This window comes from Oncorhynchus mykiss, chromosome 4 (assembly GCF_057628025.1).
Source record: "Oncorhynchus mykiss isolate SJ-2025 chromosome 4, ASM5762802v1, whole genome shotgun sequence".
NCBI lineage: Eukaryota > Metazoa > Chordata > Actinopteri > Salmoniformes > Salmonidae > Oncorhynchus > Oncorhynchus mykiss.
The window spans coordinates 11,623,595-11,637,370 of NC_143025.1; the positions used below are offsets into that span (position 1 = coordinate 11,623,595).

Consider the following 13,776-nt stretch of genomic DNA (forward strand, 5'->3'; position numbering starts at 1 on the left):
TGAAAGGATCGGCATTATATAGGCATAATGACTGATCTAGGGCCTCCCGAGTGGCGCAGCAGTCTAAGGCACCGCAGTGCTTGAGGCATCACTACAGATCCGGGTTCGATCCCGAGCTGTGACGCAGCCGGCCGCGACCGGGGGACCCATGAGGCAACACACAATTGGCCCAGCATCGTCCAGGTAAGGGGAGGGTTTGGCCGGCCCGGCCAATACTACTTGAGTAAAAGTCTAATAGTATTTGGTTCTAAATATACTTAAGTATCAAAAGTAAATGTAATTGCTCATTTCAAATTCCTTATATTAAGCAAAGCAGATGGCACCATTTTCTTGTTTTAAAAATGTATCATTTACAAACGATGCATTTATATTTAGTGAGTCTGCCAGATCAGAGGCAGTAGGGATGACCATGTGTTCTCTTGATAGGTGTGTGAATTGGACCATTTTCCTGTTCTGCTAAGCATTCGTCATGTAACGAGTACTTTTCGGAGTCAGGGAAAATGTATGGAGTAAAAAGTACAATATTTTCTTTAGGAATGTAGTGAAGTAAAAGTTGTCAAATATATAAATAGTAAAGTAAAGATACCCCCAAAAAATACTTAAGTAGTACTTTCAAGTATTTTGAAATACTTGCCGGCCGGGATGTCCTTGTCACATCGCACTCTAGCGACTCCTGTCTTAGGACTTAAGCAATGCTGATTTTTGCTTTCCTTTGCAAAAGGTCTGGTAATCATAGTGCAGGGAGTTATAAAGGTATAGGCCGGGCACATGCACACTGACATGGTCGCCAGTTGTACGATGTTTCCTCCGACACATTGGTGTGGCTGGCTTCCGAGTTAAGTGAGCAGTGTGTCAAGAAGCAGTGCAGCTCTGTGTTTTGGAGGACGCATGGCTCTCTACCTTCGCCTCTCCCAAATCCATACGGGAGTTGCAGTGATTTTTATTTTTTATTTAGCCATTATTTTACCAGGTAAGTTGACTGAGAACACATTCTCATTTGCAGCAACGACCTGGGGAATAGTTACAGGGGAGAGGAGGGGGATGAATGAGCCAATTGTAAACTGGGGATTATTAGGTGACCGTGATGGTTTGATGGCCAGATTGGGAATTTAGCCAGGACACCGGGGTTAACACCCCTACTCTTACGATAAGTGCCATGGGATCTTTAATGACCGCAGAGAGTCGGGACACTCGTTCCGAAAGACGGCACCCTACACAGGGCAGTGTCCCCAATCACTGGCCTGGGGCATTGAGATATGTTTTTAGACCAGAAGAAAGAGTGCCTCCTACTGGCCCTCCAACACCACTTCCAGCAGCATCCAGCAGCATCTGGTTTCCCATCCAGGGACTGACCAGGACCAACCCTGCTTAGCTTCAGAAGCAAGCCAGCAGTTGTATGCAGGGTGGTATGGGGACAAGACTGTAACTACCAATTGGCCATCATGAAATTGGGGAGAAAAAGGGCAATAAATAAAGGTATAACCACTGGTCTGAAAGGACTGGCATTATAAAGGTATAACCACTGACCTGAAAGGACCGGCATTATAAAGGTATAACCACTGGTCTGAAAGGACTGACATTATAAAGGTATAACCACTGACCTGAAAGGACCGGCATTATAAAGATATAACCACTGGTCTGAAAGGACTGGCATTATAAAGGTATAACCACTGACCTGAAAGGACCGGCATTATAAAGGTATAACCACTGGTCTGAAAGGACTGGCATTATAAAGGTATAACCACTGACCTGAAAGGACTGGCATTATAAAGGTATAACCACTGACCTGAAAGGACTGGCATTATAAAGGTATAACCACTAACCACTGACCTGAAAGGACTGGCATTATAAAGGTATAACCACTAACCACTGACCTGAAAGGACTGGCATTATAAAGGTATAACCACTAACCACTGACCTGAAAGGACTGGCATTATAAAGGTATAACCACTGACCTGAAAGGACTGGCATTATAAAGGTATAACCACTGGTCTGAAAGGACTGGCATTATAAAGGTATAACCACTGACCTGAAAGGATCGGCATTATAAAGATATAACCACTGGTCTGAAAGGACTGGCATTATAAAGGTATAACCACTGACCTGAAAGGACCGGCATTATAAAGGTATAACCACTGACCTGAAAGGACTGGCATTATAAAGGTATAACCACTGACCTGAAAGGACTGGCATTATAAAGGTATAACCACTAACCACTGACCTGAAAGGACTGGCATTATAAAGGTATAACCACTAACCACTGACCTGAAAGGACTGGCATTATAAAGGTATAACCACTAACCACTGACCTGAAAGGACTGGCATTATAAAGGTATAACCACTGACCTGAAAGGACTGGCATTATAAAGGTATAACCACTGACCTGAAAGGACTGGCATTATAAAGGTATAACCACTGACCTGAAAGGACTGGCATTATAAAGTTATAACCACTAACCTGAAAGGACCGGCATTATAAAGGTATAACCACTGACCTGAAAGGACCGGCATTATAAAGGTATAACCACTGACCTGAAAGGACTGGCATTATAAAGGTATAACCACTGACCTGAAAGGACTGGCATTATAAAGGTATAACCACTGACCTGAAAGGACCGGCATTATAAAGGTATAACCACTGACCTGATAGCTAACGTTAGCTGGCTGGCTCCCTAGCTGACTTTATTTGTATCCCAGAGCCATTTGCTTTGCTAGTTAGAGCCTAATGTTAGCTAGCTAACATTGTACCTGGTTGCGTGACGTGTTTACCTAGCTAAGTTAATTGTTTAGCATGTCTTAAGCTAAAGCGCACAACACCTGTTGAATATGGCCGGTGTCAGTAAACGTCTGCAAAAATGAGTAATGAAATTGTTGCTAGCAGAGCTGGTTAGGCTGTTTTCATGCTATCTAGTGGTAAACAAATCATCGGCCAGAGCGTCAGGTGTGCGCTCTGAACGATCCGAGAGCAAAACGAGATGGGTGTGAACGATGCTGAATGGGTGTAGACAAAGAAGAGCTTTTCACTAGATACCAAAACATTCAAAGGCCAAGTTCATCAACTTTTAAAGCAGAATAACTTTGCCTCTGTTCCTCAAAAATGCAATGTATGATGTACCATTTTGTAGCTCTGAGTCTCTGCTTTTATCCAATATAAAATAAAAACATTTCAAATTTTGCAAAGGGCATAGGGTGCCATTTAGGACATCCTATCCTTTCAATGGCAGTGAGCCAGGGAGATGATGTATCAGGAATCCAGTTAAGACCCAAGTGCAGACTATGTGAAGGAACAATGTTTAATGTAACAACCGGGGCAAGCAAACGACAGGTCAAGGCAGGTAGGGGTCAATAATCCAGAGTAGAGGCCAAGGTACAGGACGGCAGGCAGGCTCAGGGTCAGGACAGGCAGGGGTCAAAAACCAGGAGGACAAGTAAAAAGAAACTGGAAAAATCAGGCGCTGAGACACAAAACGCTGGTAGGCTTGAACAAACAAGACGAACTGACCATAGACAGACAGAAAACACAGGTATAAATACCCAGGGGATAAGTGGGGAAGATGGGCGACACCTGGAGGTGGTGGAGACAAGCACAAGGACAGGTGAAACAGAACAGGGCGTAACATGATGAATCGTTTACCAATATGGACACCTAGAGTGGTAACAGTGACAGCCCTGTGAGACCTTGTAGCACGGCTGCCATGGCAGATCTGAGAGGCCAGGTGAGGATTAGAGTGAGTTTCCACTAGACGCTGATATTGGGTCACTTTCCCTACTAATGTTTAAGGTTAAGATCGAGGGAAGGGACGTTGATCCTACATCTGTACCTAGGGAAACTTTACCGCGGAGGGCCAGGTGGCCAGCCTCTGTGGCTTGGAAAAGAACAGGTGAGTTTGATCCTGACCTTTCACCCCCTCAGTTAAAACCAGAAGCAATTATTAACCTGAGTGGTGGCTGCTCTGATGGCATTTCTTAATGGTAGCCTTTAGAAGTATGTCGGCTTCAGGAGACACCAGTTGTTACCTGGCATTTTGGTGAAAGTAAGTTAAACGTATGCACGTGCACACACACACACACACACACACACACACACACACACACACACACTTCTCCCTAGCAGAATTTTCAGGGGGGGTGCAAAGGCCCCCAAAGCAACATAGGCCCTCTGACATCTAAATAACTGTCATACAATGGTAGGAGAAACACTGCACTAACTGAATGGAAAGAGCATTTCACAAAAACAAATACAATCTCCTGCCTTTGTGTTTTGACAGCCACTGCCTGTGCTTGGTACAGATCATATAATGGACATTATGTACTCTACAGAAGAATGTCACAAACACATTCCCTACAGTACATTTCTTAAGTCTGAGTCTCCCCTTACGGAGATATGTGACATATGCCACAGGGTGATATGTGGAAGGTGACATATGCCACTGGGTGAGTACCTTCCAAGCTCATCATTAAGCTCGGGGCCCTGGGTCTGAACCCTGCCCTGTGCAAATGGGTCCTGGACTTCCTGATGGGCCACCCCCAACAACACCTCTACTACGGTGATCCTCAACACAGGTGCCCCACAAGGGTGCGTGCTCAGCCCCCTCCTGTACTCCCTGTTCACCCATGACTGTGTGGCCACGCACGTCTCAAACTCAATCCTCAAGTTTGCTGACGACACAACAGTGGTAGGCCTGATTACCAACATCAATAAGGAGGTGAGGGCCCTGGCGGAGTGGTGCCAAGAAAATAACCTCTCCCTCAACGCCAAAAACGAAGGAGCTGATCATGGACTTCAGGAGACAGCAGAGGAAGCACGCCCCCATTCACATCGACAGGGCCACAGTGGAGAAGGTGAAAAGCTTAAAGTTCCTTGGCGTACACATCAATGACAATCTGAAATTCCACACTCACATAGACAGTTAGGTGAAAAAGGAACAACAGCGCCTCTTCAACCTCAGGAGGCTGGTACGGCAACTGTACCGCCCGCAACTGCAAGGCTCTTCAGAGGGTGGTGCGGTCTGCCCAAAGCATCACCGGGGGCACACTGCCTACCCTACAGGACATCTACAGCACCCGGTGTCACAGGAAGGCCAAAAAGATCATCAAGGACCTCAGCCACCCGAGCCACAGCCTGTTCACCCACCCGCTACCATCTACAAGGCCAGGTGAGTACAGGTGCATCAAAGCTTGGACCGAGAGACTGAAAAACAGCTTCTATCTCAAGGCCATCAGACTGTTAAATAGTCACCACTAGCCGGGCTCCGCCCAGTACCCTGCCCTGAACTCAGTAACTGTCACTAGCCGGCTACCACCCGGTTACTCTACCCTGGCCTGAACTTTAGTCACTGTCACTAGACGGCTACCACCCGGTTACTCTACCCTGCCCTGAACTTTAGTCTCTGTCACTAGACGACTACCACCCGGTTACTCTACCCTGCCCTGAACTTTAGTCTCTGTCACTAGACGGCTACCACCCGGTTACTCTACCCTGCCCTGAACTTTAGTCTCTGTCACTAGACGACTACCACCCGGTTACTCTACCCTGCCCTGAACTTTAGTCTCTGTCACTAGACGGCTACCACCCGGTTACTCTACCCTGCCCTGAACTTTAGTCACTGTCACTAGACGGCTACCACCCGGTTACTCTACTCTGCACCTTAGAGGCTGCTGCCCTATGTACATAGACTTGGAATCACTGGTCATAATGTTAATAATGTTTACTGTTTTACCCACTTTATATGTATATACTGTATTCTAGTCAAGGACTATCCTATTTAAATATTGCTGTACATATAGTATTCTATCCTACGTATTCTTCAGATATACTACATATTCTATCCACATACTGTCCATGTCTATACATCCCATCATATATTTAAGCAATTGTCACACCCTGACCATAGTTTGCGTTGTTTGTTTCTATGTTTTGTTTGGTCAGGGTGTGATATGAGTGGGCATTCTATGTTGTATGTCTAGTTTGTCTGTTTCTATGTGTTTGGCCTGATATGGTTCTCAATCAGAGGCAGGTGTTAGTCGTTGTCTCTGATTGGGAACCATATTTAGGTAGTCTGTTTTGTATTGTGGGGTGTGGGTGATTGTTCCTGTTTCCAGTGTTCACGTTACGGGACTGTTTCGGCTTCGTTCTTTTTTTGTCGGTTCATTGTTTTTGTTCGTTGTTTAAGTATCCCATTAAAAATGGATAATCATCACGCTGCATTTTGGTCCTCCTCTCTTTCTCCCGAAGACGATCGTTACAGCAATAAGGCACCTCGGGGGTGTGGTACATGGCCAATTTACCACGGCTAACGGCTGTTCTTATGCACGACGCAACCCCCGAGGTGCCTTATTTCTATTATAAACTTATTACCAACGTAATTAGAGCAGTAACAAGACATTTTCTTGTCATACCCATGGTATACGGTCTGATATACCATGGCTGTCAGCCAATCAGCATTCAGGGCTCGAATCACCCAGTTTATATATAAGTACAGTATATATATATATATATATATATATACAGTGCCTTGCTAAAGTATTCGGCCCCCTTGAACTTTGCGACCTTTTGCCACATTTCAGGCTTCAAACATAAAGATATAAAACTGTATTTTTTGTGAAGAATCAACAAGTGGGACACAATCATGAAGTGGAACGACATTTATTGGATATTTCAAACTTTTTTAACAAATCAAAAACTGAAAAATTGGCCGTGCAAAATTATTCAGCCCCTTTACTTTCAGTGCAGCAAACTCTCTCCAGAAGTTCAGTGAGGATCTCTGAATGATCCAATGTTGACCTAAATGACTAATGATGATAAATACAATCCACCTGTGTGTAATCAAGTCTCCGTATAAATGCACCTGCACTGTGATAGCCTCAGAGGTCCGTTAAAAGCGCAGAGAGCATCATGAAGAACAAGGAACACACCAGGCAGGTCCGAGATACTGTTGTGAAGAAGTTTAAAGCCGGATTTGGAGAAGACTGATCAGAGATGCAGCCAAGAGGCCCATGATTACTCTGGATGAACTGCAGAGATCTACAGCTGAGGTGGGAGACTCTGTCCATAGGACAACAATCAGTCGTATATTGCACAAATCTGGCCTTTATGGAAGAGTGGCAAGAATAAAGCCATTTCTTAAAGATATCCATAAAAAGTGTTGTTTAAAGTTTGCCACAAGCCACCTGGGAGACACACCAAACATGTGGAAGAAGGTGCTCTGGTCAGATGAAACCAAAATTGAACTTTTTGGCAACAATGCAAAACGTTATGTTTGGCGTAAAAGCAACACAGCTGAACACACCATCCCCACTGTCAAACATGGTGGTGGCAGCATCATGGTTTGGGCCTGCTTTTCTTCAGCAGGGACAGGGAAGATGGTTAAAATTGATGGGAAGATGGATGGAGCCAAATACAGGACCATTCTGGAAGAAAACCTGATGGAGTCTGCAAAAGACCTGAGACTGGGACGGAGATTTGTCTTCCAACAAGACAATGATCCAAAACATAAAGCAAAATCTACAATGGAATGGTTCAAAAATAAACATATCCAGGTGTTAGAATGGCCAAGTCAAAGTCCAGACCTGAATCCAATCGAGAATCTGTGGAAAGAACTGAAAACTGCTGTTCACAAATGTTCTCCATCCAACCTCACTGAGCTTGAGCTGTTTTGCAAGGAGGAATGGGAAAAAATGTCAGTCTCTCGATGTGCAAAACTGATAGAGACATACCCCAAGCGACTTACAGCTGTAATCGCAGCAAAAGGTGGCGCTACAAAGTATTAACTTAAGGGGGCTGAATAATTTTGCACGCCCAATTTTTCAGTTTTTGATTTGTTAAAAAAGTTTGAAATATCCAATAAATGTCGTTCCACTTCATGATTGTGTCCCACTTGTTGTTGATTCTTCACAAAAAAATACAGTTTTATATCTTTGTTTGAAGCCTGAAATGTGGCAAAAGGTCGCAAAGTTCAAGGGGGCCGAATACTTTCGCAAGGCACTGTATATATATGTAGCATTTTTCTACACCCGCAATAACATCTGCTAAATATGTGTATGCGACAAATAACATTTTATTTGATATGTGTAATGTGACATATGCCACAGCGTGACATGTGTAATGTGATACAGTGCATCTGAAGTCATCTGAGAAGATGAGAGGGGCGAGCGAGGCAAGGAAAGATGTTTGAAGGCTGTCAGTCATCATTGAGGATTGTTGATGTGAAGATGACGATGATGATGATGAAGATCATGATTATGGTGATGATAATGACAATGATGACAATGACGACGGTGACGATGGTGATGAAGATGGTAATGTTGACGATGATGGTGATGACGGCTATGATGATGATGATGGCGATGATGATAGCGACGACGATGATGATGACTTTGATGATGATAAAGACAATTATGACATTAATGACATTAATGACAATAAGGATGACGTTAATGACGACAGTGATGATAATGACCCTGATGATGAGTATTGACATGGCAGCGAGCACAACAACATACTTCGTGCCACGAACACTCACGGTATGCCTTTACTCCTTAGTGTAAGAAACAGAGGCCTCCAACTCTCCCCTCCAAACATCTTTCTCTCCCCCCTCCCTTTCTTTATATCTCTCCCTCTTTCTCTTCCTCTTTCTCTCGCTGTATCAGAGACGGTCTCACTGCATGACCTAATGGAAGGAGGATCTCTTTAAAGCCACAGTGGAAGAAGAAGAGACAAAATAACTCGTCCTGGGGAAGCTGCCCTCGCTTGTGGTTTGGAGGCCGAGAGAGGGAAAAAGTGACTAAGCTGCGTGGCTCTTTTCTTCTCTCCACTCCTCCATAAACAGAAAGGGATAAACTAGAAGGAGATCCTATTTAGAACAGGCCCCATTTCAAGGCTAATATAAGTGAAAGAGTGATAGAGCTGGTGGTTTTGCGAAGACGCTGTGGGATGAGGCTGGTGGATTCTCTCGCTGGCTATGAGCTGCTCGCTGTTCCAGCCTAAGTAAGGAACCACATCCCAGGCCCAACCTATAGCCTCGCCATCTACAACCAATGAGTACATTCAAAAGAGAACCATATTATGGACCTTGGGTGGGATAGTGACACGGGCTCTGCAGCCAAATTGAAAGAAATAGAGTAGCTTTATTCAAGTGATTTCAATGAATGAGTTAAGTAGTATGGATAGAAATACAACAGGGAGTGCAAACAAAGCCTTTCAAATGGACCTACTTACCCTGGCCAACAAAGTGGATAGCCTATCCCCAAACAGTAAATCATTAAAGCCTTCCGACGACGAGGGCTAGGGTCCAATGAGGATCAGCTAACTGATGACATATAGCGAAAAGTTCCTCCCCCTCTGACATGACACCAGGGCCACAAAGAAGACACCTATTATTACTTTAAAACTGGGATGAACCATATGGCACTTTTCTTTAATTTCTCCCAGTTCTACATTTCATATATTTCTCTTGGTGAAACCATTTAAATGTATAGGACTTCAATATTGACAGCTTAATTTGGGCTTTGCAGCAATACAACCATGAAGGCCTGATTCACACGGTCTCCTCTGAACAGTTGATGTTGAGATGTGTCTGTTACTTTATTTGGGCTGCAATCTGAGGTAGAGTAAACTCTAATGAACTTATCCTCTGCAGCAGAGGTAACTCTGGGTCTTCCTTTCCTGTGGTGGTCCTCATGAGATCCAGTTTCATCATAGTGCTTGATGGTTTTTGTGACTGACCTTCATGTCTTAAAGTAATGATGGACTGTCATTTCTCTTTGCTTATTTGAGCTGATCTTGCCAAAAAAAATCCACAAATTAACTTTTAACAAGAAACACCTGTTAATTTAAATGCATTCCAAGTGACTACCTCATGAAGCTGGTTGAGAGAATGCCAAGAGTGTGCAAAACTGTCATCAAGGCAAAGGGTGGCTACTTTGAAGAATATATTCTGATTTATTTAACACTTTTTTGGTTACTACATCATTCCATATGTGTTATTTCATAGTTTTGATGTCTTCACTATTATTCTACAATGTAGAAAATAGTACAAAATCAAGAAACACCCTTGAATGAGTAGGTGTGTCCAAAATTTTGACTTGTACTATATATCTTTATTACGAACAGAGAGAAAGTCCATTAAAAGCCTACTGTAATGTAGACAGGGAGAAAGTCCATTAAAAGCCTACTGTAATGTAGACAGGGAGAAAGTCCATTAAAAGCCTACTGTAATGTAGACAGGGAGAAAGTCCATTAAAAAGCCTACTGTAATGTAGACAGGGAGAAAGTCCATTAAAAGCCTACTGTAATGTAGACAGGGAGAAAGACCATTAAAAGCCTACTGTAATGTAGACAGGGAGAAAGACCATTAAAAGCCTACTGTAATGTAGACAGGGAGAAAGACCATTAAAAGCCTACTGTAATGTAGACAGGGAGAAAGACCATTAAAAGCCTACTGTAATGTAGACAGGGAGAAAGTCCATTAAAAGCCTACTGTAATGTAGACAGGGAGAAAGACCATTAAAAGCCTACTGTAATGTAGACAGGGAGAAAGACCATTAAAAGCCTACTGTAATGTAGACAGGGAGAAAGACCATTAAAAGCCTACTGTAATGTAGACAGGGAGAAAGACCATTAAAAGCCTACTGTAACATAGACAGGGAGAAAGTCCATTAAAAGCCTACTGTAATGTAGACAGGGAGAAAGACCATTAAAAGCCTACTGTAATGTAGACAGGGAGAAAGTCCATTAAAAGCCTACTGTAATGTAGACAGGGAGAAAGTCCATTAAAAGCCTACTGTAATGTAGACAGGGAGAAAGTCCATTAAAAGCCTACTGTAATGTAGACAGGGAGAAAGACCATTAAAAGCCTACTGTAATGTAGACAGGGAGAAAGACCATTAAAAGCCTACTGTAATGTAGACAGGGAGAAAGTCCATTAAAAGCCTACTGTAATGTAGACAGGGAGAAAGACCATTAAAAGCCTACTGTAATGTAGACAGGGAGAAAGTCCATTAAAAGCCTACTGTAATGTAGACAGGGAGAAAGACCATTAAAAGCCTACTGTAATGTAGACAGGGAGAAAGTCCATTAAAAGCCTACTGTAATGTAGACAGGGAGAAAGTCCATTAAAAGCCTACTGTAATGTAGACAGGGAGAAAGACCATTAAAAGCCTACTGTAATGTAGACAGGGAGAAAGACCATTAAAAGCCTACTGTAATGTAGACAGGGAGAAAGTCCATTAAAAGCCTACTGTAATGTAGACAGGGAGAAAGTCCATTAAAAGCCTACTGTAATGTAGACAGGGAGAAAGACCATTAAAAGCCTACTGTAATGTAGACAGGGAGAAAGTCCATTAAAAGCCTACTGTAATGTAGACAGGGAGAAAGTCCATTAAAAGCCTACTGTAATGTAGACAGGGAGAAAGACCATTAAAAGCCTACTGTAATGTAGACAGGGAGAAAGTCCATTAAAAGCATACTGTAATGTAGACAGGGAGAAAGACCATTAAAAGCCTACTGTAATGTAGACAGGGAGAAAGACCATTAAAAGCCTACTGTAATGTAGACAGGGAGAAAGTCCATTAAAAGCCTACTGTAATGTAGACAGGGAGAAAGACCATTAAAAGCCTACTGTAATGTAGACAGGGAGAAAGTCCATTAAAAGCCTACTGTAATGTAGACAGGGAGAAAGTCCATTAAAAGCCTACTGTAATGTAGACAGGGAGAAAGTCCATTAAAAGCCTACTGTAATGTAGACAGGGAGAAAGTCCATTAAAAGCCTACTGTAATGTAGACAGGGAGAAAGTCCATTAAAAGCCTACTGTAATGTAGACAGGGAGAAAGTCCATTAAAAGCCTACTGTAATGTAGACAGGGAGAAAGTCCATTAAAAGCCTACTGTAATGTAGACAGGGAGAAAGACCATTAAAAGCCTACTGTAATGTAGACAGGGAGAAAGTCCATTAAAAGCCTACTGTAATGTAGACAGGGAGAAAGTCCATTAAAAGCCTACTGTAATGTAGACAGGGAGAAAGTCCATTAAAAGCCTACTGTAATGTAGACAGGGAGAAAGTCCATTAAAAGCCTACTGTAATGTAGACAGGGAGAAAGTCCATTAAAAGCCTACTGTAATGTAGACAGGGAGAAAGTCCATTAAAAGCCTACTGTAATGTAGACAGGGAGAAAGTCCATTAAAAGCCTACTGTAATGTAGACAGGGAGAAAGTCCATTAAAAGCCTACTGTAATGTAGACAGGGAGAAAGTCCATTAAAAGCCTACTGTAATGTAGACAGGGAGAAAGTCCATTAAAAGCCTACTGTAATGTAGACAGGGAGAAAGTCCATTAAAAGCCTACTGTAATGTAGACAGGGAGAAAGTCCATTAAAAGCCTACTGTAATGTAGACAGGGAGAAAGTCCATTAAAAGCCTACTGTAATGTAGACAGGGAGAAAGTCCATTAAAAGCCTACTGTAATGTAGACAGGGAGAAAGTCCATTAAAAGCCTACTGTAATGTAGACAGGGAGAAAGACCATTAAAAGCCTACTGTAATGTAGACAGGGAGAAAGTCCATTAAAAGCCTACTGTAATGTAGACAGGGAGAAAGTCCATTAAAAGCCTACTGTAATGTAGACAGGGAGAAAGTCCATTAAAAGCCTACTGTAATGTAGACAGGGAGAAAGTCCATTAAAAGCCTACTGTAATGTAGACAGGGAGAAAGTCCATTAAAAGCCTACTGTAATGTAGACAGGGAGAAAGTCCATTAAAAGCCTACTGTAATGTAGACAGGGAGAAAGTCCATTAAAAGCCTACTGTAATGTAGACAGGGAGAAAGTCCATTAAAAGCCTACTGTAATGTAGACAGGGAGAAAGTCCATTAAAAGCCTACTGTAATGTAGACAGGGAGAAAGTCCATTAAAAGCCTACTGTAATGTAGACAGGGAGAAAGTCCATTAAAAGCCTACTGTAATGTAGACAGGGAGAAAGTCCATTAAAAGCCTACTGTAACGTCGACAGGGAGAAAGTCCATTAAAAGCCTACTGTAATGTAGACAGGGAGAAAGTCCATTAAAAGCCTACTGTAATGTAGACAGGGAGAAAGTCCATTAAAAGCCTACTGTAATGTAGACAGGGAGAAAGACCATTAAAAGCCTACTGTAACATAGACAGGGAGAAAGTCCATTAAAAGCCTACTGTAATGTAGACAGGGAGAAAGTCCATTAAAAGCCTACTGTAATGTAGACAGGGAGAAAGACCATTAAAAGCCTACTGTAATGTAGACAGGGAGAAAGACCATTAAAAGCCTACTGTAATGTAGACAGGGAGAAAGTCCATTAAAAGCCTACTGTAATGTAGACAGGGAGAAAGACCATTAAAAGCCTACTGTAATGTAGACAGGGAGAAAGTCCATTAAAAGCCTACTGTAATGTAGACAGGGAGAAAGTCCATTAAAAGCCTACTGTAATGTAGACAGGGAGAAAGTCCATTAAAAGCCTACTGTAATGTAGACAGGGAGAAAGTCCATTAAAAGCCTACTGTAACGTAGACAGGGAGAAAGTCCATTAAAAGCCTACTGTAATGTAGACAGGGAGAAAGACCATTAAAAGCCTACTGTAATGTAGACAGGGAGAAAGTCCATTAAAAGCCTACTGTAACGTAGACACGGAGAAAGTCCATTAAAAGTCTACTGTAATGTAGACAGGGAGAAAGTCCATTAAAAGCCTACTGTAACGTAGACAGGGAGAAAGTCCATTAAAAGCCTACTGTAATGTAGACAGGGAGAAAGTCCATTAAA

At 42.7% G+C, this 13,776-nt stretch overlaps 1 protein-coding gene across 10 annotated transcripts in view; it reads right to left on the minus strand.

Annotated features, from left to right (window-relative positions):
• The window catches only part of LOC110521284 (transcription factor SOX-6), a 200,476-nt gene that overhangs the window by 160,966 nt on the left and 25,734 nt on the right, over positions 1–13,776 (minus strand). The window lies entirely within an intron of this gene.